This window comes from Natrix helvetica, assembly GCF_964273705.1.
Source record: "Natrix helvetica genome assembly, chromosome: 2".
Classification (NCBI taxonomy): domain Eukaryota; kingdom Metazoa; phylum Chordata; class Lepidosauria; order Squamata; family Natricidae; genus Natrix; species Natrix helvetica.
Genome location: NC_138552.1, coordinates 288,273,367 through 288,298,987, shown reverse-complemented (window position 1 = coordinate 288,298,987; position 25,621 = coordinate 288,273,367).

Sequence of the window (25,621 nt, the reverse complement as noted above, 5' to 3'; positions counted from 1 at the left end):
TAGGTTGACTCCTTCTTCTTTGTGGCAGCCCCTTAAATATTGGAACGGCGCTTGATATCATGTCATCCCTAGTCCTTCTTTTCTCTAGACTAGCCAAACCCAAATCCTTCAACAGTTCTTGGTATGTGTTAGTCTCCAGGCCCTTAAATCATCCTTGTTGCTCTTCTCCGCACTGTTTCCAATGTCTCAAGATCTTTTTTGTAATGGGATGACCAAGACTGGATGCCGTATTCCAGGTGTGGTTTTACTAAGGCTATTTAAAGTGGCACTAATAATTCATGTGATCTTCACTCTATGCCTCTGTTGGTGCAACCAAGGATTGCATAATGAAAAGAACAGAGGTGTCTGCTTTAGGAGAGGAGGGGAGCAGGGGTAAGCCGGTTTGGAGCAGTTCGGACAAACCGCTAGTTACAGCCAGCGGCTGGGACCACCCACCCACCCCAGCGCTATCACGTCTTATACAATTCTCGTGTTTTTGATGCAGCGCACATGTAAGGCGCATGCACAAACGAAGCTATCTGTCCCATGCAACAGCTGTGTTGGTGCAGCACACATGTGCGCAAGGAACATACTCACATTTTCAATTCCGGGCAAACCGGTTGATAATTGTGTGAAGCCCACCTCTGGAGGGGAACATCAATGCAGGACCCTGTTTCTTTTTGACCTCAAAACCAACTGAAAAACTTAGTGCTGGCCGAGCGCCTCTCTCCATTTAGCCTACTTTACCTTCATTATGACATTTGCTGCCGATTCCACATTTGTGATGCGCAATTCCCACACATGATTTATTCCTGTCATAGAAGATACTAGATTTGCACGAATGAGCATGGCTGCACACACCAATTACACCTCTCTTGGGGTGAGGAAAGGTAATTTTAATCTTGGGGGGAAAATAGTCTTTCATCCGTCAAAAGAGTCTTTGCTTCTTCCCAGATGGGGCGTTGTTGGCTTCAGGGTCAAAAAAGCAAGGAAAATTGCTGAGGGCTAGAAACTTGAATTTGGGCCTTTCTTTACTCGCATTGTAGGTGTGGCACAAACAGATGGTTCCCCCCCCCCCCCTGGACTGTTCCATCATGACATAGTTTTCTGTAGATTTATTTATTTATTTAGAGAACAATTTTAAATTGTTAAATGTTAAAATGTTAGTTATTTGCGGGATCGCATCCTACCCCACACATCCCTGCGACCAATTCGCTCCCACAGAGAGGGACTCCTCCGGGTACCATCCGCTAAGCAATGCCGGCGGGCGGTGCCCAGGAGTAGGGCCTTCTCTGTGATGGGCCCAACCCTCTGGAACGACCTCCCCCCCGACATTAGAACCACCATGGACTTCCGCTCCTTCCGACAAAAATTGAAGACTCACCTGTTTCGATTAGCTGGCCTGGCCCAATCATAATCATAATTATAATCTAATCCTGACCTTCCTGGCCAGCATTTAAAATTTTTAAATTCTGGGGTATTTTAATTGGTTTTAATTGATTTTAATCATCAGTTAGTTTATGACTATTGTACAGACTGTGTGGTCAATTTGTTGTCTGGGGTTTTGTATTTTTGTTGTCCATTGTATATTTTATTTCTGTCTGTACACCGCCCCAAGTCCCTTCGGGGAGAGGGGGCGGTTTATAAATTTAATAAACTGAAACTGAAACTGAATTTTGGCAAAATAGTGGCAAACATTTTGAAAAGCACATCAAAATGACATTCTCAATGAGCAAATATGAAACTATTTACTCTACAGCTAGTCCTCGGTTTATGACTGCAATTAAGGCCAAAATTTATGTTGCTATGAAACATTTGTTAAGTGAACTTTGCCCTATTGTATGACCTTTCACTGCAATGGTTCAGTTGTTAAATGAACCATTGACTTTGTCAGAAGTCTGCAGAAGGGGACCGCATGACCCTGGGACACAGCAACCGTCATAAATATGAGTCAGTTGCCAAGCATCTGAATTTTGATCACATGATCATGGGGATTCTGCAATGGTTGTAAGTTTGAAAAATGTTTATGTCACTTTTTTCCATGCTGTGGTGTTGCAGAAAATGACAGGCTTAGACTTCTCAGGATACAGGAAAAGTTTATTTGGCAGCCAGGTTCAGAAAGTTAGCCCATGGCTCACGTTGTGAATTTCTGAACAATCTTTATTATTGATGCACACATTCTTATACATTCTCAAAGACAGTGTAACACGGAAACAACTCATTTCTTATTGGTTACCTTGAGGAGAAAGCCTTATAAGGAGATGGGGGTCTTACTTCTCCTTTTGTTACAGGTATGGACTACGTGCCATTGACGAACTTTTTTTAAAAATTGTTTTAATTAGACGGATAACACACACACAAAACACTCTTCAATACGTCTTCCAGCTAGCATGTCGATTGGTTACAATTAAATTCCGTGCATTACTACAATCATTCTTTATACTTCATACAAATTGAATTGTGCATTTTAAATCAAAGAATATACCAACATTCTCCTCTTAACTGCATTTGTTTGAAAGTACTTTTATCCAGAATCATTCGTATTTATATTATGCAATGAATAAACATTTTAACACCGACAACAATCTATAAGAGCTACCACATTCTGCTTATTTATCGCCTAGGATTCCTATTTCTTTCCTCCATCCACCTATACCACTTTAATTGAACCTTGTGGTTTTGGACTTTTGACATAGGGACATTTGCTGGAACATGTTGTGGTTGAAGGCTGATGACATTTCCCTGTCCCTTTAAGCAAGCTTCTAACTGTCCCTTTTATGCCACGTCTTCATTCTTATATTTTAATCCATATTTTATTCTACTTTAATGGTAACTTTAAACAGTTGTTAAGTTGTAGGTTGTAGGTTGAGGACTATCTGTATTCTGTAAAGCAGGGGATGTTGTGACACTGTGATGGAGCAAGAGAGGACCATCTTCTTGTGTAGGATGGACAGTCTTCAGTTATTCTTAGCTGTATGGCAGTATTTTCAGGGGCGACTGCTGCGGGTTTCCACGGGTTCGGGCGATCCGCTAGCTAAGGATCTTCCCAGTTTGGTGAATCCCCAAATCCCACCCATGGCTGTCCCTGACCACCCCTCCCCTCCCAGGAGTCTCCACACGGCCTGTTTGGCATGGCAGGGAAGTGCGGGGCCTGCGTGGAGGCTCAAGGCGAGCGAAAAACAGGCTCCAGGAAGTTCCAGAAGTCTGGAAATGGGGCTGTTTCCAGCCTTTGGAACGGCTTCTGGAGCCTGGGTGAGGCCGTTTTTGCCCTCCCGGAGGCTCGAACAAAGCCTCCAAAGTCCAGGGAAGGTGAAACCTCCCCCCCGCTATGGTGCAGAAGGCCGGCTAGGCCACGCCCACCATGTCCACACCCACCCAGCAACCAGGCAGAGAATCCGTTGCTAAAAATTTTGAAGCCCACCCCTGAGTATTTTCCTTTTGAACTGCACTTTACTTTGTTGGTGGGGATACAACTGAATATTTTCAGCAATCGGTGGCCTGGTCAAGGGACCTCAAGAGGAAAGTCTGGCCTTTTCTGCTGACACCTTTACGAGGTTGTTGACATAGCCATTCCCTCCGGGGAATGGCCAATGATCGCCATCTCTGAGCTTTTGAACCAATTCTGGTTTTCAAGACTAATTACTAATGACCTCTACTCATCAGGAGGGTCTTATTTGCAACGTATCTTTTCTTCACAAGCAGGTTTATTTTTAAAGGGGGACAATATTGGTTTTGCCCTGAGCTCAAGATCAAAAGTGTGGTTCATTATCAGAAAGGGTCTAAATAAATCAATCTTCCAGGCAATAAACCTAATTAGTTAATCCAAATAAGTTTTCCCCGTAGGATTTTTGGTTTCTATAGAGATTTGGGATCCCATCCCCCCCGAGCTATTGATTTCATGGCCATTGAGCTCCAAAGGAAAATAAAATGTATAGACGGGAGATGCTTCTCAGCATCTTAAAATACATTGGTTGCGTTTTTCACTTCTGAGGATGAGGTGTCTGCTTGGATGTTGACCGAATACCTGTACCCCTCCCCTTTTTAGTTGGGGAGCTCAACTTCAGTGGAGGATGCCTCCATATCTTAGAGAGCGAATCCCAAATTTTCTTCCTCTAGCCTCAAAGAGTCAAGGAACTCCTTGGCCAATCTTGTAGCTTTCATGACCTATATCTTCATGTGGTCTACTAGTCCAAAGTGCTGACTCTAGTTCTGAAACAGAAATCCTATAGGACAGCGATGGCGAACCTTTTTTGGCTCGCGTGCCATAAGTGGGGGGAGTGCAGGGGGGGCGTGTGTAGGCGTGCTGCACGCATAATGCAATGCTCGACCCCCCAGTGCGCATGCGCGCACTACAGGTACGACCCCCCCATTTTTGCATGCTTTCTTCGCCCTCCCCAGGCTCCAGAGGCTTCAGCCTCCCCCGCCCCCCGGAAGCCCTCCGGAGGCTTCAGGGACCTTCCGGAGGCTTCCCTGAAGCCTTCAGAGCAGTCAAAACGACCCTCCTAGCAAACAGGAAGTCTGTTCCCGAACTTCTGGTTTGCCCGTAGGGCCGGGTTTTTGCACTCTGGAGGCTTCAGGGAAGCTCATGAAGCCATGGGAGGGCCTCCAGGGGGGCGGGGAGGCTCTTTTTGCCCTCCCCAGGCTCCTATAAAGCCTCTGGAGCCTGGGGAGGGCAAAAAATGGCTTTTAAAAAGGGTGAAATCAGCTGACAGGGCAGCGCCTCATGTGCCCAGACAAATGGCTCCGTGTGCCACCTATGGCATGCGTTCCATAGGTTCGCCATCACTGCTATAGGAGATGACTAGGTTGAGGCCGAGGAAGGAGTCAAGCATGTCATCAGTTTGGAGTCCCTTCGTGCCCACAAGGGATCTAAGTTCATCCCGCCTTGAATTCCATTGGCTCTTATCCACCACCAATTTGCTTTGACCATTAGTAGTTCAGATTCTTGTAGAGAATGTTAGCATGCAATAAGCCTATATTCAATTGAACCAATCTGGCTCCTGATTTCTTACCCTTGACAGTCCTGGTGGGAGACTATGATGTCCTCTTACCATCATTTATGGTGGTTGATCTTGTCCGCATCTCTGGAGAACCCCAAATTGCTGGTGGTGGATCAGCACGAACCTAATCTTGGAGAGAGACTAAGAGATCTAACCTGGGAAAAATATCTTCTCCAGCTTTGGAGTGTAATGCTGGAGAGGAATTCACTTTAACCTAAATAAAAAGGGTTTTATCGGGACGAGGCGTCCGCTTCGTGCTTTTGGGAAGCCTGGGACAGAACACTATTTTAGAAACCAAACTAAAATTAAGGCCCTTGCAAATTTGCCTCCAGTCCCTGAGTCCTTCTGTAAAAGTCTGACTACTTCATAGCTGAGCGGCTAATGCGCGTCCTTGGTGCAAATGCTTCGCTTCTCCATCGGTGCTCCGACTTTGGCTCAGACAAATGTACTTGCAGCTGTAAGTCATGGGGAGCGGCATTGATCCACTGTGGCCGCCTCTTTTAATCCGAAGTATGCACTGCATTCCCCCACGGAGGCTTCTCCCCAAGGCTGTCTCCATTACCTACTCTTGACAGCTGAATGTGACAGCTCGAATTACCTCCGCAACGCAATCGAAATAGTGGCTCTCTCGCCTGGCGTCCTCCCGCCAACCCACAGACGCGCACCCGAGTTGTCTCATTTCTAATTAAGCAGTAATGTCTTCTGTCTGGATTGCTAAATGTCCTGGACCCCAAGACAGCCTGGAAGGAAATGTTATAAACAGAAACAAGCAGAGTGAGTTCTGGGTGGGTTTCCCCTCCCCCCCCCACCGTCTAACCTTCCCTCCCTCCTGCCAGCCACCTTATTGATTGCCATGATACATCAGTCTATAAAAGAGTCAGACCTGCCCCCAAGCGCTGTTTACTTCCATCGGGGAGAATAGAAGGAGGCCAATTCATTAAAAAAAAAAAAGACTTTGCTATCTGGCCACGCTGTCTGTTGACCTTGCTACATTCAAAAAGAGAGCACAGGTAGTCCTCGACATAAAACAGCACCCTTGGTGACTGTTCGAAGTTACAACGGTGCTGAAAAAAAGCGACTTATGATCTTTTTTCACATTTACGACCGTTGTAGTATCCCGATGGTCACGAGATCAAAATTCAGACGCTTGGGAACTAACTCACACTTATGAACATTGCAGGATCCCCGACCTTCTGACGAGCGAAGTCAATGGGAAAACCGGATTCACTTAACAACCACGTTACTAATTTAACAACTGCAGTGGTTCAGTTAACAACTGTGGCAAGAGAGGTCATAAAAAGGGGCAAAATTAACAAACGCTTCACTTAGCAACAGAAATTTTGGGCTCAATTGTGGTCGTAAGTCGAGGACTACCTCTACTGGTAGTCCTCGACTTATGGTCATGACTGGGATGAGAATTTCCATTGCCGAACTAGGCATTTTTAAAATGAGTTGCACTCAACTTTATGACCTTTCTTGCCATGTTTTTTAAGCGAATCACTGCAGTTGTTAAATGGATCAGGTGGTCATTAAGTGAATCTGACTCCCTTCATTTACTTTGCTTGTGGGAAGCTAGCTGGGAAGGTTGTAAATGATGATCACAGGATACTACAACCTTCACAAATATATGCCAGTTGACAAGTGCCTGAATTTTGGTCATGTGACTGTGATGGTTGTAAGTAAGAGGACTAGGCATAATTCATTTTTTTAAATGCTGCTGTGACTTTGGTCGCTAAATGAACGGTTGTAAGTCGAGGAGTACCTGTACCTTGCATTTTGGCTTCACCTTGGCTATGAAGATAAATGTTTTTCAAACTGTATATACCCGTCAACATAGCAAATAACGCTACAAGTTAAAGTTATTATGTATATAATACATAATTATTATATACATACACACACACACATACACACACACATAATAAAAATTGAATAAAAATTATTTTTTTTAAAAAAATGTTTTTCAGAGAGTTTGTGGTCCACTTACATAAATAAAGAAAATTTTGCACACCTCACTTTCTATCTGTATTTTCAGGGAGATGCAGGACACTGCAATAATGAAAGACAGCTACTATGCCACTTGAGGGGGGTAGTTAAATTATAATATGTAGGGTCAGGGAAGGATCATGGTTAGAGAATCGTTGTGGTTGATGATGATGTGCGGGGGATTAGAGCCCAATCAGCCGATTGATACATAAGATTTTAGAGTAACTCATAAAGTTATAGATTTGTCAGCACTTTGAAAGTACAGTGGCGCAGTAACTGCCAGAAGTTAGAACAGATCAAATTATATTAATCTTATCTTGTTTTGAGATTAGGTAACTTCTTTAATAGGGACGCGGTGGCTAAGAGGCTGAGCTTGTCAAACAGAAAGGTTGGCAGTTCGAATCCCTAGTGCCATGTAATGAGTGAGCTCCCGTTCCTTGTCCCAGCTTCTGCAAACCTAGCAGTTCGAAAGCATGCAAGTAGAAAAATAGGAGCCACCTTTGGTGGGAAGGGAACAGCATTCCATGCGCCTTCGGCCACATGACCATGGAGACGTCTTCGGACAACGCTGACTCTTCGGCTTTGAAACAGAGATGAGCATCACCCCCTAGAGTCAGGAACGGCTAGGACACATGTGCGAGGGAATCTTTACCTTTAGCTTTTAACTTCTTTAATAGACCTTGGGAATGCTGTGAACATAATGTATCTTGACTTAAGCATAGTTTTTGGTGAAATATCCTATTACTCTCTGATTAATAAGAATTAAACATGAACTGAATGGCCAATGTACTACATGGATCTGCAGCTGACATAAACAGTGCACTCAGGTATGCCCATCAATACTTCCTCCTCATATAAGAACTTGGAGCAATTTTGCACATGGGTGCTTTCAATCCTAAATGCAGTATCTGCAATATTTTCATAAGCAAGTTGGCTGACAAAGTGGAGGGAATGCTAATCATATTTTCAAGTGATCATTCCAGTGACCTAAACGTTTCTGCAAGAACAAAGAAAGATCCTTGTCCACAAATATTGGCTTATTTTTCTTGTAACCTGGAATGTTCATGCTGCGTTTAAACTGCAATACATACAATCCTCAATTGACGACTACAATCAGGGGTGGGTTCCTGCCAGTTCTAACCTCTTCTATAGAAGAGATTCCACAAATCTACAGTGCCGTTTAGAACTGGTTCCAGCTCCCTCCCCCCGCCTGTCCGCACATCATCAAGATGAAGAGCAAGAGGAGGAATTCTGGGAGTTGAAGTCCACAAGTCTTAAAGCTGTCAAGTTTGAACACCTCTGGGTTTTTTTTCCTAAAGGGTTAGGGGTGCAAAGGTCTTGTAACTTGACAGCTTTAAGACTTGCACACTTCAATGCCAGAGTTTCTGAGCCAACATTTTGGTTGCTAAGCAAGAGCGTTGTTAAGTGAGTTTCACCACATTTTATGTTAGCCACTCCCACCCAGTCACATGGCCAGCAAGCCACTCCCGCCCAGTCACATGGCCGGCAAGTCACCCCCACAAAACAGGCCACACCTACAGAAAAGGTTCTAAAATTTTTTGAAACCCACCACTGACTACGATTGAGTTCAAAATTTCTGTTGCTGTGCGAGAAAGTTGTTAAGTGAATGTTGCTCCATTTTACAACCTTTCTTGTCATAGTCGTTAAGTGAATCACTCCAGTTGTTAAAATTAGTAACACAGTTGTTAACCGTGGTGGGATTCCAAATCTTTTCCTACCGGTTCTGTGAGAGAGTGCTTCACACGCATGCGCAGCACTCAAAGACCGCCTTCTGTGTCAGCACTGGTGAGCTGAGCTGTTGTTTAGCTCGCCTGAGGTGCGGCAATCCACTCTGCCTGCTAAAAAACAAGGTAATATAGGACAAGGAACGACGGGGGCAGGAGAGTGGAACCAACCAGATCAAGGAGAGAAGCAACTTAGAACTGAGGAGAAATTTCCTGACTGTTAGAACAATTGATCAGTGGAACAGAAGTTGCCTCCAGAGGTTGTGAATGCCCCAACACTGGAAGTCTTTAAGAAGATGCTGGATAGCCATTTGTCTGAAATGGTATAGGGTTTCCTGCCTAGGCAGGGGGTTGGACTAGAAGACCTCCAAGGTCCCTTCCAACTCTGCTATCGTATTGTATTGTATTGGTATTTGCCAGTTCTCTGAACTATTCAAAATTTTCGCTACCGATTCGTCTGAACCGGTCCGAACCGGCTGAATACCACTTCTGGTTGTTAAGTGAATCTGGCTTCCTTCCTGACTTTGCTTATCAGAAGGTTACAAAAGATGATCACATGTCTATTGGACACTGCAACCGTCATAAATATGAGTCCGATGCGAAGCGTCTGAATTTTGATCATGTGACTATGGAGACGTTGTCGGGATCATGTGAAAAACGGTCAAAAGTTACTTTTCAGTGTCATCGTAACTTTGAACAGTCACTAAATGAACTGTTATACTAGGTTGAGAACTACCTGTAGTGCAGTGGTTCTCAACCTTCCCAATGCCGTGACCCTTTAATACAGTTCCTCATGTTGTGGTGACCCCCAACCATAAAATTGGTGTCTCGGTTCCTAAGGCCATCGAAAATATGTGTTTTCCGATGGTTTTAGGCGACCCCTGTGAAAGGATCGTTCGACCCCCAAAGGGGTCCCGACCCACAGCTTGAGAACCACTGCTGTAGTGCAATTGCAGAATCTGTCAGGTTTCCAAGTAACACCCCCAAACGAAAGAAGACTCCGAGGCTTGAGGTTCCTCAAAGTTCCATTTTGTTAGAGATGTCACGTTGGCACATCTGGGAAAACCCGAATCTGAAAGCTTCCAGGTTTTCCCTACCCAAACAAAAGTCCAAGCCCCTGTCCATCACATGGCCCAATCAGGCACCGTCCCAACTGGAGATGCCTCCCAGTCACACCACTTCAGGTGCAGGGCAAGACGTCCTTGACTCTCTGAGAAAGGAATGTTATTATGGCTACATATCACCCACACTCCATATGATCCTCCCTCCCAATTTCCCACAGCATTAAAAGTGGCAGGCCTGAAGGCGCGAAACAAAAGATGGCTTCCAGGCCTCACAGAGTCCTTATGTGCAAAGCTAGCTTTTTAAATTCCCTTGCTAGGACCTGCACCTTTAAAAAAACTTTTTTTTTTAAATTTTATTTTTCTTAAATTAAACACTTTTACCGGCAAACTCTGCTTACAACCTGAAGTGTGCTGAGACACGAATGACTACCAGTGTGTACTTTCCTCCCGTCGGCACGTCCTCGGCTGTCGCACTTGTTCTAATGAATGTCATTTGCACACCTGCCAAATCTGAGGTGGCTCCTGAGTGTCATTTGTAAGCTTCAGAAAGTGAAGGGAAAATCCGGGTGCTTCATGCTTTGCTCATCCAGAAATAAATCTTCCAAGTAGCTGTCACTGCCATTTCTCCCCCCCCACACACACACACCTTCTGCTCTTTTCCTTCTTTAATTCCCTTGGTTTTATTTTATTTTATTTTCTGTGCAGCCTGCCTCTTGTTTGTCAAAATGCATTTTAATAATTTGAAGGATACATGAGGGAGGATTTGTTTTTGTTTTCAAAACAGCCAACAAACACCGAAAGGGAAATACAACTTCGAGTCTCACGTTTCTGCTTACGTGGAAACGAGCTTGAATAAGCCACAGAATGCTGCGTTATGTATAATAAATAATTCCATAATTCCCATGCAAACAGCTTGGAGTCTTGCGTATAAAGAATGGCAGCTGTGCATTTGTGTGTCTGTGTGAAAAATATGAAAAAAAAACCTCTCCTTTTAACAAAGGAAAGAAGGTAGATCAAAACTATTTTTGGTTAGAGGCGAAAAATCAGTTCTCTGACCTTATGTCAGCTCCGGCCAGCCCAGATAGTCCTCAATTTAGGACTACAACTGACCCAAACTTTCTATTGTTAAGTGAGACACGTATTAAGTGAGGTTTGCCCCATTTTGCGACCTTCCTTGCCACTGTTGTTAAGTGAATCTCTGCAGTTGATACGTTAGCAGCCTGGTGGTTATGTGAATCTGGCTTCCCCATTGATTTTGCTTGTCAGAAGTTAGGTCGCAAAACGGTCGTAAGCATGAACCGGTTGTCTAGCATCTAAATTTTGATCGCGTGATCTTGGGGATGCTGCAAAGGTTGTAGCTGTGAAAAATTGTCACTTTTTAAAAAAAAAATTTTTTTTATTTTTTGAATAAACACAAACAAACACCTTAAAATCATCTTCCATTACAACTTGTAGAAAGTGTGTCAATTGGTTACAAAGAACTTTCGTGAATCCCTTCCACAGTCATCACCTCTGATTCATATCAAGTTATCTATTTTACATCACATATATTTATATATATTGCTATCATCATACCTCATCCTTCATATGACTATAGTTGTTTTAACATCCCTTTATAACAAACATTCCAAAATTTAAAACAAAACCACATAATGGCATTCCCTTATCTATTTTCAATATCATCCAGCCATATTATACCTTTATAACACATTCAAAATAAAAAATTAATTATGTTTAAAAACAAAACTTTTAGACATCTTTTCTTAATCATTGTTTACAATTTATATCCAATTTCCCTTTTATCATGTCAATACAAATTATTACATTATTATCATTATCAGTCATTTATTTAACAATAGTTTAACTAAGTTTAACTTACTTTCCCCCCTTTTTTCACCATTTAAAATTTATACCAAATTTCCTCTTATCAAATCAATGCATATGTATACATTGTTATCATTATCAATTTACCTAACTTTATCCATTATCACTACATTTTTAACATAATGCTCTAATTTTAACTAAATTTAACTAGTGTTTTATTATTGATTTTCATATCTCAGCTTGTGTCTTTCCAGTAATAGTGTAATCCTATTTCTTTTGCCATTTGTGGAATTAGTCTTCTGGTTATTTCCTTAATCAAATTTGTTTGGACTTCTCTTCGCAACTTTTTGCTTGTTACATATCTTGTAAAATCTTGAAACCCTCCATCAGCTTCTTTAATCAGCTTATCTTTGGTTATCAATAGTGTTTTTGTCAAAGTTTCTCTCCTTAAGTCCATCAATTCTTCTCTTTTTTCTTCTTCTATACCTTGAAATCTGAAGTAAAACACCTTTTCATTTATCTTCCCTTTCCTTGTTCCACTCTTTCCATCTCCAACGACAATCAGTTCATTGTCAATGTCCACAGTTATCTTGCCTCTTTGTTCATTTTTCCCTTGGATTTTTAGGACTCTAGCCTCCACTTTTTCCATTTGCTGAATATCTTCCATTTTTCCATCAGGTTTTACCACATTAAAATTTATATTTTCAATATTTTCCCATCTCTTCTCAATTCTCTCTGTTGTTTCTAATAATTTTTGAATTCCAAACATAATCTGTTGTAATGTTATGGTTTCTTTTTGATGTAGTGCCATCCTTCCAATTAGTAAACACTGCCGCTCTAGTTTAAAAACAAATCTTTGTTTTCACTTCTTTTCAGCTACCAATGAGCATTCAGAGAGCACCTGCGTAAAGCTGAAGCCTTTGAAGTGCAAGGCCAAAATGATCAAAGGGAAAAAAGAAAAAGCAATGTTTCCGGGTCTCAACCTCCAACCTCCAAGTGGCAGTGTAACTTCTTTTCTCTCTAAGATTACTACCCTCTTTATATTCCTTTTATATCTTCTTTATGTTTCAGGCTTAGAAGAAACAAAATTCTTAAATGAAACAAAATAAAAAGAAAGAATCCATCCCAACCAGTCTTGTAGAAATAAAGGAAAAGATTTAATCCATAGGTAAAAAAAAAAAGAAATAGAAGAAGAAAATCCGATACTTTCACTTTAAAAAGTAAATAATGTTCACAAAACTTCCATCAATAGAAAAAATAAAATAAAAAAGTAACACACTGCCCAATAATGCTTAGTTTCACCACTTATTTCCTTTTCTTTACCCATTTAATTTAACTTCAATCTTTTTTGGGCAGTCTTTTATAAAAATAAGATTTCTTCACCAGATGAACACACTTTCACTTTCCGCTTTCCTCCCATTGTGGAGCTGTCCCGACTTCAGCAGCTTGAGGCTGTGCTTTTTGTCACCGACTAGAAGAGATTCTCTTGGATCAATCAGGGACTTTGCGATGTCCCTGAGATCAACAAGGCATACTCTTCCCTGTCACCGTCTCTTCGGGACGGTTTAGGTCCAGATGGACTGTCCAGCGGCAAAAAATATTGTCACTTTTTTCAGTGCCATTGTAACTTTGAACGGTTACTAAATGAATAGAATAGAATAACAGAATTGGAAGGGACCCAGTCCAACCCAGTGCTTAGGCAGGAAACCCTACACCGTTTCAGACAAATGGTTATCCAATATCTTCTTAAAAACTTCCAGTGTTGGAGCATTCACAACTTCTGGAGGCAAATTGTTCCACTGATTCATTGTTCTGTCAGGAAATTTCTGCTTAGTTCTAAGTTGCTTCTCTCCTTGATTAGTTTTCCTCCATTGCTTCTTGTTCTACCCTCAGGTGCCTTGGAGAATAGCTTGACTCCGCCTTCTTTGTGGCAACCCCTGAGATATTGGAAGACTGCTCTCCTGTCTCCCCTAGTCCTTCTTTCTATTAAACTAGACATACCCAGTTCCTGCATCTGTTATTCATATGTTTTTTAGCATCCAGTCCCCTAATCATCTTTGTTGCTCTTCTCTGCACTTTTTCCAGAGTCTCCAAATCTTGTTTACATCGTGGCAATCAAAACTGAAATGTTGTAAGTTGAGGACTACCTATATATTTTGGGTCTTAGTAATTTTCAATTTCTTCTGTCCTGTTTGCATTCTCCACTCTGGGGTTGTTGGTTTTTGGGGTGGTATTTTGTGTGTCTTTGAAGTTGGAAGTTGAATGGATCCAGCAAAAACTTGTCAGCAGAGGCAGCCTGGCTTTGATAGCCCAGGGTGGGTGGAATGAGGGAGAAGATCTCAGGGTTATCTGCACAGCTGCTGTCAGTAAAGCTAAAAACTCAGCTGGAATAAGAGACCCTCTCCAGCTACAGAGGTTGTTGAAAGTTATCCTGTGCTTTTCCCTATTTATTTATCTAAAGGGTGCCTTTGCTTTCTTCTTTTGGTTCAGCAGTGGCGTAGCAGACTAGAATTTTTCAATCTTGGCAGCTTTAAGAGGTGTTGACTTCAACTCCCACAATTCCCCAGCAGCAGTTCCCATGCCACACATCTTAAAAGATGCTAGCTGCGGAATTCTGGGAGTTGAAGTCCACAGTTCAAACTCTAGCTCACTTCCTATTGCATCTTTTAAACCACGAATAAAATGTACAGTCAAGTATATTATACTTCAACTCAAGATGGCAAACATACCTAATGCTCCTCCTATTTTCCCCACAATTGCAGCCCTGTGAGATGAAGAGAGAGTGACCGGTCTAGCCAACTTTCATGCCCAAGGTGGGACTAGATCTCACAGTCTCCTGGTGATTGGCCCGAAGGCACCCTGCCAGCTTTTATACCTAAGGTGGGACTAGAAATCACAGTCTACGTGTGATTGGTTCAATGTCACCCACCCAGTTTTCATGCCTAAGACAGGACTAGAACTCAGTGTCACAGTCTCATAGTCTCACAGCCTGGAGCCTTAACCACTAGACCAAACAGGCTGACTGATATGTAGATGCTTGAGAATTATTTGAAAATATGAATATGAATTAATCTTCTCTGCCTCCTTAAACTACTGTGTTCATTTCAGTGCCATTATCCACCAACTTTTACACTTTTTGAAGCTCCGAAAATATACATTTCCATATTTATTAATTTGCATTTCGAAGGCAAATGCATGGAGATATGTTTCTGGTGTGAAAAAAAAAGTTAAATATGATTCACGTCAGATTTTTAAAAAAAGAAATCAGATTTACATGAAAAAAGGAAGAATATATGCAGAAATTACATGGATTCATAACTGAGGGAATGATCCATCCATAATGCAAAATTATTCTGATTTATCAGAGATGCTTAGCTCGATAGTAGCAATTAGCTTATCTTGGCTGATTACCAAAAGCTAAATAAATCAGCCTTTTGAATAGGAGACATCAGAAAACACCAGAAATATAGTTTTCCCCAAAGCCATTCTCATGTTGTTCAGAAGTCAATGCAGGTAAGTCCTCGACTTACAACGGTTCATTTAATGATTTAGTGACCATTCAAAGTTGCAACAGCACAGAAAAAAGGTACATGACCATTTTTCACAGTTCTTTTTTTCCCCACATGTTTTTTTTTTAAAAAAACATAAAAGACAACATTAAAAAATTTTCATCCATTACATACAGCATGTCGTTTGGTTACAAGTGCTTTCATTTATGTTTTAATTGAAGGAGAAAAGTGAGAATACAATAATGTTGTTAAATAGACTAATAACCATTTTTCACAGTTCTGATCTTTACAGGAGGGGTGTCAAACTCAATTCCATCGATGGCTGCATCAGGGTTGTGTTTGAGCTCCAGGGGCCGGGGTGGGCGTGGCTAGGGAGGGTGTGGCCAGCTCGACATCACTTGTGTCAGGGGTGCCTGTTGTGGCCCAAGCGATCTGCCAGTTAAAAGGGGCTCCTGAGCTCCGTTTTCGGCTGCTACAACTTCCTGCTGTCTACCAGCGAAAATGGAGCTTGGGAGGGCCGCATTTTCACTAGCAGGAGTACCGTGGGCTGGTCCTTTACTGTTTCCAGGGCAGCCCCGGGGGCCACATCTAAGTACCCCGGGGGCCAGATCTGGCCCTCGGATCTGGCCCTGCATTACAGCATTCCCATGATCATGTGATCAAAATTCAGATGCTTGGCACCTGGTTCAAACTTATGACCGTTGCTGTGTCCCTAGGTCATATGATCCCCTTTTGCAATCTTTTGACAAGCAAAGTCAATGGGGAAGCCAGGTTCACTTAACAATCGGGTTACTAACTTATCAACTGCAGTGATTCACTTAGCAATGGTGGCAAGAAATGTAAAACGAGACACAGCTCACTGAACAAATGTCTCATTTAAGAGCAGAAATTTTAGGCTCAATTGTGGTCGTAAGTCGAGGAATATCTGTATGGCCCTGGAGAAAGTTTGGTTAAGTGATTAAGTCACCAGGTTAGAAAGTTCTGCTTTAGGCATGAAAGCTAAGTGGGTGAGTTTGAGCCAATCACCAGAAGACTGTGAATTCTAGTCCCAATTTAAAATGGGTGAGTTTGAACCAATCATCAGAAGACTCTGAATTCTAGTCCCAATTTAAAGTGGGTGAGTTTGAGCCAATCACCAGAAGACTGTGAATTCTAGTCCCAATTTAAAATGGGTGAGTTTGAACCAATCATCAGAAGACTCTGAATTCTAGTCCCAATTTAAAGTGGGTGAGTTTGAGCCAATCACCAGAAGACTGTGAATTCTAGTCCCAATTTAAAATGGGTGAGTTTGAGCCAATCACCAGAAGACTGTGAATTCTAGTCCCAATTTAAAATGGGTGAGTTTGAACCAATCATCAGAAGACTCTGAATTCTAGTCCCAATTTAAAGTGGGTGAGTTTGAACCAATCATCAGAAGACTGTGAATTCTAGTCCCAATTTAAAATGGGTGAGTTTGAACTAATCACCAGAAGACTCTGAATTCTAGTCCCAATTTAAAATGGGTGAGTTTGAACCAATCACCACAGACTGTGAATTCTAGTCCCAATTTAAAATGGGTGAGTTTGAGCCAATCACCAGAAGACTGTGAATTCTAGTCCCAATTTAAAATGGGTGAGTTTGAACCAATCACCAGAAGACTGTGAATTCTAGTCCCAATTTAAAATGGGTGAGTTTGAGCCAATCACCAGAAGACTGTGAATTCTAGTCCCAATTTAAAATGGGTGAGTTTGAGCCAATCATCAGAAGACTGTGAATTCTAGTCCCAATTTAAAATGGGTGAGTTTGAGCCAATCACCAGAAGACTGTGAATTCTAGTCCCAATTTAAAGTGGGTGAGTTTGAGCCAATCACCAGAAGACTGTGAATTCTAGCCCCAATTTAAAATGGGTGAGTTTGAGCCAATCATCAGAAGACTGTGAATTCTAGTCCCAATTTAAAGTGGGTGAGTTTGAGCCAATCACCAGAAGACGGTGAATTCTAGTCCCAATTTAAAATGGGTGAGTTTGAGCCAATCACCAGAAGACTGTGAATTCTAGTCCCAATTTAAAATGGGTGAGTTTGAGCCAATCACCAGAAGACTGTGAATTCTAGTCCCAATTTAAAATGGGTGAGTTTGAGCCAATCATCAGAAGACTCTGAATTCTAGTCCCAATTTAAAATGGGTGAGTTTGAGGCAATCACCAGAAGACTGTGAATTCTAGTCCCAATTTAAAATGGGTGAGTTTGAGCCAATCACCAGAAGACTCTGAATTCTAGTCCCAATTTAAAATGGGTGAGTTTGAGCCAATCACCAGAAGACTCTGAATTCTAGTCCCAATTTAAAATGGGTGAGTTTGAGCCAATCACCAGAAGACTCTGAATTCTAGTCCCAATTTAAAATGGGTGAGTTTGAGCCAATCACCAGAAGACTCTGAATTCTAGTCCCAATTTAAAATGGGTGAGTTTGAGGCAATCACCAGAAGACTGTGAATTCTAGTCCCAATTTAAAATGGGTGAGTTTGAGGCAATCACCAGAAGACTGTGAATTCTAGTCCCAATTTAAAATGGGTGAGTTTGAGCCAATCACCAGAAGACTCTGAATTCTAGTCCCAATTTAAAGTGGGTGAGTTTGAACCAATCATCAGAAGACTCTGAATTCTAGTCCCAATTTAAAATGGGTGAGTTTGAGGCAATCACCAGAAGACTGTGAATTCTAGTCCCAATTTAAAATGGGTGAGTTTGAACCAATCACCAGAAGACTCTGAATTCTAGCCCCAATTTAAAATGGGTGAGTTTGAACCAATCATCAGAAGACTCTGAATTCTAGTCCCAATTTAAAGTGGGTGAGTTTGAACCAATCATCAGAAGACTGTGAATTCTAGTCCCAATTTAAAATGGGTGAGTTTGAACCAATCATCAGAAGACTCTGAATTCTAGTCCCAATTTAAAGTGGGTGAGTTTGAACCAATCATCAGAAGACTGTGAATTCTAGTCCCAATTTAAAATGGGTGAGTTTGAACCAATCATCAGAAGACTCTGAATTCTAGTCCCAATTTAAAGTGGGTGAGTTTGAACCAATCATCAGAAGACTCTGAATTCTAGTCCCAATTTAAAATGGGTGAGTTTGAACCAATCATCAGAAGACTCTGAATTCTAGCCCCAATTTAAAATGGGTGAGTTTGAGGCAATCACCAGAAGACGGTGAATTCTAGTCCCAATTTAAAATGGGTGAGTTTGAGCCAATCACCAGAAGACTCTGAATTCTAGTCCCAATTTAAAATGGGTGAGTTTGAGGCAATCACCAGAAGACTGTGAATTCTAGTCCCAATTTAAAATGGGTGAGTTTGAGCCAATCACCAGAAGACTCTGAATTCTAGTCCCAATTTAAAATGGGTGAGTTTGAGCCAATCACCAGAAGACTCTGAATTCTAGTCCCAATTTAAAATGGGTGAGTTTGAGCCAATCACCAGAAGACTCTGAATTCTAGTCCCAATTTAAAATGGGTGAGTTTGAGCCAATCACCAGAAGACTCTGAATTCTAGTCCCAATTTAAAATGGGTGAGTTTGAGGCAATCACCAGAAGACTGTGAATTCTAGTCCCAATTTAAAATGGGTGAGTTTGAGGCAATCACCAGAAGACTGTGAATTCTAGTCCCAATTTAAAATGGGTGAGTTTGAGCCAATCACCAGAAGACTCTGAATTCTAGTCCCAATTTAAAGTGGGTGAGTTTGAACCAATCATCAGAAGACTCTGAATTCTAGTCCCAATTTAAAATGGGTGAGTTTGAGGCAATCACCAGAAGACTGTGAATTCTAGTCCCAATTTAAAATGGGTGAGTTTGAACCAATCACCAGAAGACTCTGAATTCTAGCCCCAATTTAAAATGGGTGAGTTTGAACCAATCATCAGAAGACTCTGAATTCTAGTCCCAATTTAAAGTGGGTGAGTTTGAACCAATCATCAGAAGACTGTGAATTCTAGTCCCAATTTAAAATGGGTGAGTTTGAACCAATCATCAGAAGACTCTGAATTCTAGTCCCAATTTAAAGTGGGTGAGTTTGAACCAATCATCAGAAGACTGTGAATTCTAGTCCCAATTTAAAATGGGTGAGTTTGAACCAATCATCAGAAGACTCTGAATTCTAGTCCCAATTTAAAGTGGGTGAGTTTGAACCAATCATCAGAAGACTCTGAATTCTAGTCCCAATTTAAAATGGGTGAGTTTGAACCAATCATCAGAAGACTCTGAATTCTAGCCCCAATTTAAAATGGGTGAGTTTGAGGCAATCACCAGAAGACTGTGAATTCTAGTCCCAATTTAAAATGGGTGAGTTTGAACCAATCACCAGAAGACTCTGAATTCTAGTCCCAATTTAAAATGGGTGAGTTTGAACCAATCATCAGAAGACTCTGAATTCTAGTCCCAATTTAAAGTGGGTGAGTTTGAACCAATCATCAGAAGACTGTGAATTCTAGTCCCAATTTAAAATGGGTGAGTTTGAACCAATCATCAGAAGACTCTGAATTCTAGTCCCAATTTAAAGTGGGTGAGTTTGAACCAATCATCAGAAGACTGTGAATTCTAGTCCCAATTTAAAATGGGTGAGTTTGAACTAATCACCAGAAGACTCTGAATTCTAGTCCCAATTTAAAATGGGTGAGTTTGAACCAATCACCACAGACTGTGAATTCTAGTCCCAATTTAAAATGGGTGAGTTTGAGCCAATCACCAGAAGACTGTGAATTCTAGTCCCAATTTAAAATGGGTGAGTTTGAACCAATCACCAGAAGACTGTGAATTCTAGTCCCAATTTAAAATGGGTGAGTTTGAGCCAATCACCAGAAGACTGTGAATTCTAGTCCCAATTTAAAATGGGTGAGTTTGAGCCAATCATCAGAAGACTGTGAATTCTAGTCCCAATTTAAAATGGGTGAGTTTGAGCCAATCATCAGAAGACTGTGAATTCTAGTCCCAATTTAAAGTGGGTGAGTTTGAGCCAATCACCAGAAGACGGTGAATTCTAGTCCCAATTTAAAGTGGGTGAGTTTGAGCCAATCACCAGAAGACTGTGAATTCTAGCCCCAATTTAAAATGGGTGAGTTTGAGCCAATCACCAGAAGACTGTGAATTCTAGTCCCAATTTAAAGTGGGTGAGTTTGAGCCAATCACCAGAAGACGGTGAATTCTAGTCCCAATTTAAAATGGGTGAGTTTGAGCCAATCATCAGAAGACTGTGAATTCTAGTCCCAATTTAAAATGGGTGAGTTTGAGCCAATCACCAGAAGACTGTGAATTCTAGTCCCAATTTAAAGTGGGTGAGTTTGAGCCAATCACCAGAAGACTGTGAATTCTAGCCCCAATTTAAAATGGGTGAGTTTGAGCCAATCATCAGAAGACTGTGAATTCTAGTCCCAATTTAAAGTGGGTGAGTTTGAGCCAATCACCAGAAGACGGTGAATTCTAGTCCCAATTTAAAATGGGTGAGTTTGAGCCAATCACCAGAAGACTGTGAATTCTAGTCCCAATTTAAAATGGGTGAGTTTGAGCCAATCACCAGAAGACTGTGAATTCTAGTCCCAATTTAAAATGGGTGAGTTTGAGCCAATCATCAGAAGACTGTGAATTCTAGTCCCAATTTAAAGTGGGTGAGTTTGAGCCAATCACCAGAAGACTGTGAATTCTAGCCCCAATTTAAAATGGGTGAGTTTGAGCCAATCACCAGAAGACGGTGAATTCTAGTCCCAATTTAAAATGGGTGAGTTTGAGCCAATCACCAGAAGACTCTGAATTCTAGTCCCAATTTAAAATGGGTGAGTTTGAGCCAATCACCAGAAGACTGTGAATTCTAGTCCCAATTTAAAATGGGTGAGTTTGAGCCAATCACCAGAAGACTCTGAATTCTAGTCCCAATTTAAAATGGGTGAGTTTGAGCCAATCACCAGAAGACTCTGAATTCTAGTCCCAATTTAAAATGGGTGAGTTTGAGCCAACCACCAGAAGACTCTGAATTCTAGTCCCAATTTAAAATGGGTGAGTTTGAGGCAATCACCAGAAGACTGTGAATTCTAGTCCCAATTTAAAATGGGTGAGTTTGAGCCAATCACCAGAAGACTCTGAATTCTAGTCCCAATTTAAAATGGGTGAGTTTGAGCCAATCATCAGAAGACTCTGAATTCTAGTCCCACCTTAGGCATGAAAGTTAAGTGGGTGAGTTTGTGCCAATCACCAGAAGAATTCTAGTCCCACCTTCCTTAGGCGTGAAAGCTGGGTGAATGATTTTGGGCCAGTGACTATCAGCCCAGCCCATCTCACAGGGTTTTTGTTGATGGGAAAAGTTATGTTGGATATATTTGCTACTTTGAGTTCCACAGTCACATGATCACAGTTTGTGATGTTTTTGTCAAAAACTAGCATTTACTTTTGGTTTTTAGCACAAATACCCCACAGAAAGCAATGATTTTGAGTAATGATCACAACCAGGGGTGGTATTTACTTCCCTACTGGTTTGCCAATGTGAGCTTGCGCATGGCTTTTGGCGAAAACAGGCTCTAAATGGGATGCCATAGAGTCGGGGCGGGTGGGAGGAGTTACCCGTGATTTCTGCTATCGGTCTGTTAGAACCGGTCCCAACTGGTAAATAACACCTCTGATCACGACGATTTGCTTAATGACTGCCCCCAAAAATGGGTTGGTCATATGACTGACCTGCTTTATGACTTGACGGGCTTCCTTACAGTCAAAGACTACCTGTACTTCCCTGTTATGGCCTATAAGCCTGTAAGCCTTTCAGGATCTGTTTTAGTGGCTTAGGAGCATCACATCAAATAGTCAATAAGTTTTGGATTTAATCTTGCAAAAACTTTCCTTGTATGGTTTTTCTTAAAGCTATTACAGTTTATTCCAAAGTTGAAGTATCACCAGCATGATTGGCATATTTCCGCAATCCAAAGACATGCCCTTCATTTCACGGGTATTTGTTTTGATAGCTACGTTGAAATCGAATGACGTTGATGGACTCGTCTTAAGGCGTGTGTATTTCTCTTAGAGATGCCATAATGTAACAATGATATGCTGGACGGTGAAGGGGGGAAATCATCATTTGGAGACACTGAAACTCTCTTCAGACATTTGTTAAACCTGCATCCATGTAAACATCCTTAACTTGGTTATCATGCTAATACCTTTTCTTGATTCATAGAAGGTATGTAGTCATGGATTAAGCATAAACTTATGATTTGAACATTGGGCACAATCTAACAAAATGAAATTCAATGGTGAAGAAAGTAAGATTCTACATTTAGGCAAGAAAAACAAAATGCGCAGGTACAGTACGGGTGGTACCTTGCTCAATAGTAGTAACTGTGAGAGGGATCTTGGAGTCCTAGTGGACAACCATTTAAATATGAGCCAGCTGTGTGCAGCAGCTGCCAAAAAAGCCAACACAGTTCTAGGCTGCATCAACAGAGGGATAGAATCAAGATCACGTGAAGTGTTAATACCACTTTATAATGCCTCGGTAATTGCCACACTTGGAATCCTGCATTCAGTTTTGGTCGCCACAATATAAAAAAGATGTGGAGACTCTAGAAAGAGTGCAGAGAAGAGCAACAAAGATGATTAGGGGACTGGAGACTAAAACATATGAAGAACAGTTGCAGGGACTGGGTATGTCTAGTTTGATGAAAAGAAGGACTAAGAGTGACATGATGGTAGTGTTCCAATATCTCGGGGGCTGCCACAAAGAAGAGGAAGTCAAACTATTCTCCAAGGCACCTGAGGGTAGAACAAGAAGCAATGGGTGGAAACTAACCAAGGAGAGAAGCAACTTAGAACTGAGGAGAAACTTCCTGACAGTTAGAACAATTAATCAGTGGAACAACTTGCCTCCAGAAGTTGTGAATGCTCCAAAACTGGAAGTTTTAAAGAAGATGTTGGATACCCATTTGTCTAAGCGGTGGGTTGGACTAGAAGACTTCAAAGGTACCTTCCAACTCTATTCTATTCTATTCTATTCTATTCTATTCTATTCTATTCACCGGCTGGGTTGACAAATACATTGATCTGGTGGGTAAGGCTACAAAACAGGAGACCATGAGTTCAAGGCCTGCCTTAGCCATGAAAACCAGCTGGGTGACTTTACATCAGTCACTCTCTCAGGCCAACCTGCCTCACAGGGTTGTTGTCGTGGGGAAAATAGGAAGGGAGGAAGGTGTGTTGGCTATGTTTGCTGCTTTGGGTTATTTGTAAGACTAATAAAGGCAGGATACAAATAAAATGAAATGGAAAAAAAACCCAAAGAAGAGGTAGACAAAGAATAGAAGAGGATGGGATGGAAGAAGAGGAAGAAAAAACAGCAGTAATTGTGACAGCCCATCCAAGGTTTCAATCACGCTTTCAAAGTTGGCAACTTTCTGATAAGAATCGGTTCAAACCAACCAGAGACAAGAAGTGTGCAAAAATTTGCATTCTAGTAACAGAATAATCTCTCCGTCATCAATTCCCCCCTCCCAGGAATTCCGGAATAACAGTACAGCAGAGTTGGAAGGGACCTTGAAGGTCTTCTAGTCCAACCCCCTGTTCAAACAGGAGACCCTACATCATTTCAGACAAATGACTGTTCATTCTCTTCTTAAAAGCCTTCTGTGTTGGAGTATCGACAATTTCTAAAGCAAGCCATTCTACTGATTAATTGTCCTCTCTGTTAGGAAGTTTCTCCTTAATTCCAGGTTAGTTCTCTCCTTGATTAGTTTCCATCCATTGCTTCTTGTTCTGCTTTGTAACTTGTAAATTAGTAACCTGTAAACTCATTATGCCTCATTATAATGTGGGAAACACACCTCCTGAATGACAGTGAGTATTAAGGAGGTCATGCTAACTATATTATGGGAAGCTATGAAAAGTTACACGGTACCAGGGATGGGTTCCTGCCAGTTCTAACCTCTTCTATAGAAGAGGTTCCACAAATCTACAGTGCCGTTTGGAACCGGTTCCAGTTCCCTCACCCCCGCCTGTCCGCACATCATCAAGATGAAGAGCGAGAGGAGGAATTCTGGGAGTTGAAGTCCACAAGTCTTAAAGCTGTCAAGTTTGAACACCCCTGGGATTTTTTTTTCTAGAGGGTTTGGGGTGCAGGGGTCTTGTAACTTGACAGCTTTAAGACTTGCGTGCTTCAAATGCCAGTTTCTGAGCCAACATTTTGGTTGCTAAGCAGGAGCGTTGTTAAGTGAGTTTCACCACATTTTACAAGTTGGCCACTACCACCCAGTCACATGACTGCCAAGCCACTCTCACCTGGTCACATGGCCAGCAAGCCACTCCCACCCAGTCACATGGCCGGCAAGCCACTCCCACAAAGCAGGCCACACCTATAGAAGAGGTTCTAAAAAAATTTGAAACCCACCACTGCACGGTACATATAAAGCTACCCAGCATGCTTTCTAGATCACAGATGAGTCAAATGATACCGTGTTTCCCCTAAAATAAGACACGGTGTTATTTTCTTTTGACACACAAAATAAGCACTTGGCCTTATTTTCAGGGAGGTCTTGTTATTTTTGAGGTTCAGGAGGCATCGAGCGTGGTCACCTCATGGCTGCTGCTGTATTCAAATATTTTCGGGAGGGCTTATTTTAATGCCTGCGCTCAAAACCCAATTGTACTTATTATCTAGGGAGGTCTTATTTTGGGGGAAACGGGATATTAGCCAACAAAAGAATACATTTCAAACCCAATATGTCCGAACTGTATATAACATGATCGCTTACCTTTCTAAGGGTCCGTTCCCTAGAATCAATAAAGAGATATTAATCAATCTTTCCAGCTTGGGTCCTATTTGGGCAAAGGCACACCAGAATAAAAATCTTGCTTGCTAACCCAGAAGTGGTAGAAGACGAGACCTTCTCCATTTTGCCTAAAAGACCAAGCCAAGCCACTCTGATGAAGGCCCACCTTCATTGCACCACCAAGCTTTGCCAAAAAAGTTGTCCAAATCCCACAATGACAAAATTGCTTAAGTCTGATTTATGGGTCAACAATGGGCTGTTAGAGTAGCCAATCAGGCAAGAGCTTTAAGTGGGCATGTCAGAATGCTCATATCTGGCCAGCAGTTGGAAATGACAGTTGGTCCAAGAGAGAGAAAAGAGAAAGAAGCTGAGAGATCTTCAAGACAGCTGAAGCTTTAGGGGACGAGCAGAAACTGATGGAAAGACGTCTGATAATGAAAGTCAAGGGGAAGGCTGAAAGAATGAAGGCGTTGTAGATGAAAGTCATGGAAAAGATAGCAAAAGCCAAGAATGACAATCTAAATTAGATCTTCCAACTGTGATGGAAGATGCAACTGGCAAAGCAAAGTTGCCAAAGTAGCATGAAATTTTGAGAGCTAACTTGGCTTGGATGTCATGCCTCATCCTGGTTTTTCTGAACTGTTGTTTGGAAGATAGTCATGGCTAGGCTTCGCTTGAAAGAAACCATGTTTTGTTTCCAAATATTAAGGTAACCTAGAATATTGAGTTTATTGAATATTAAGAATATTGAC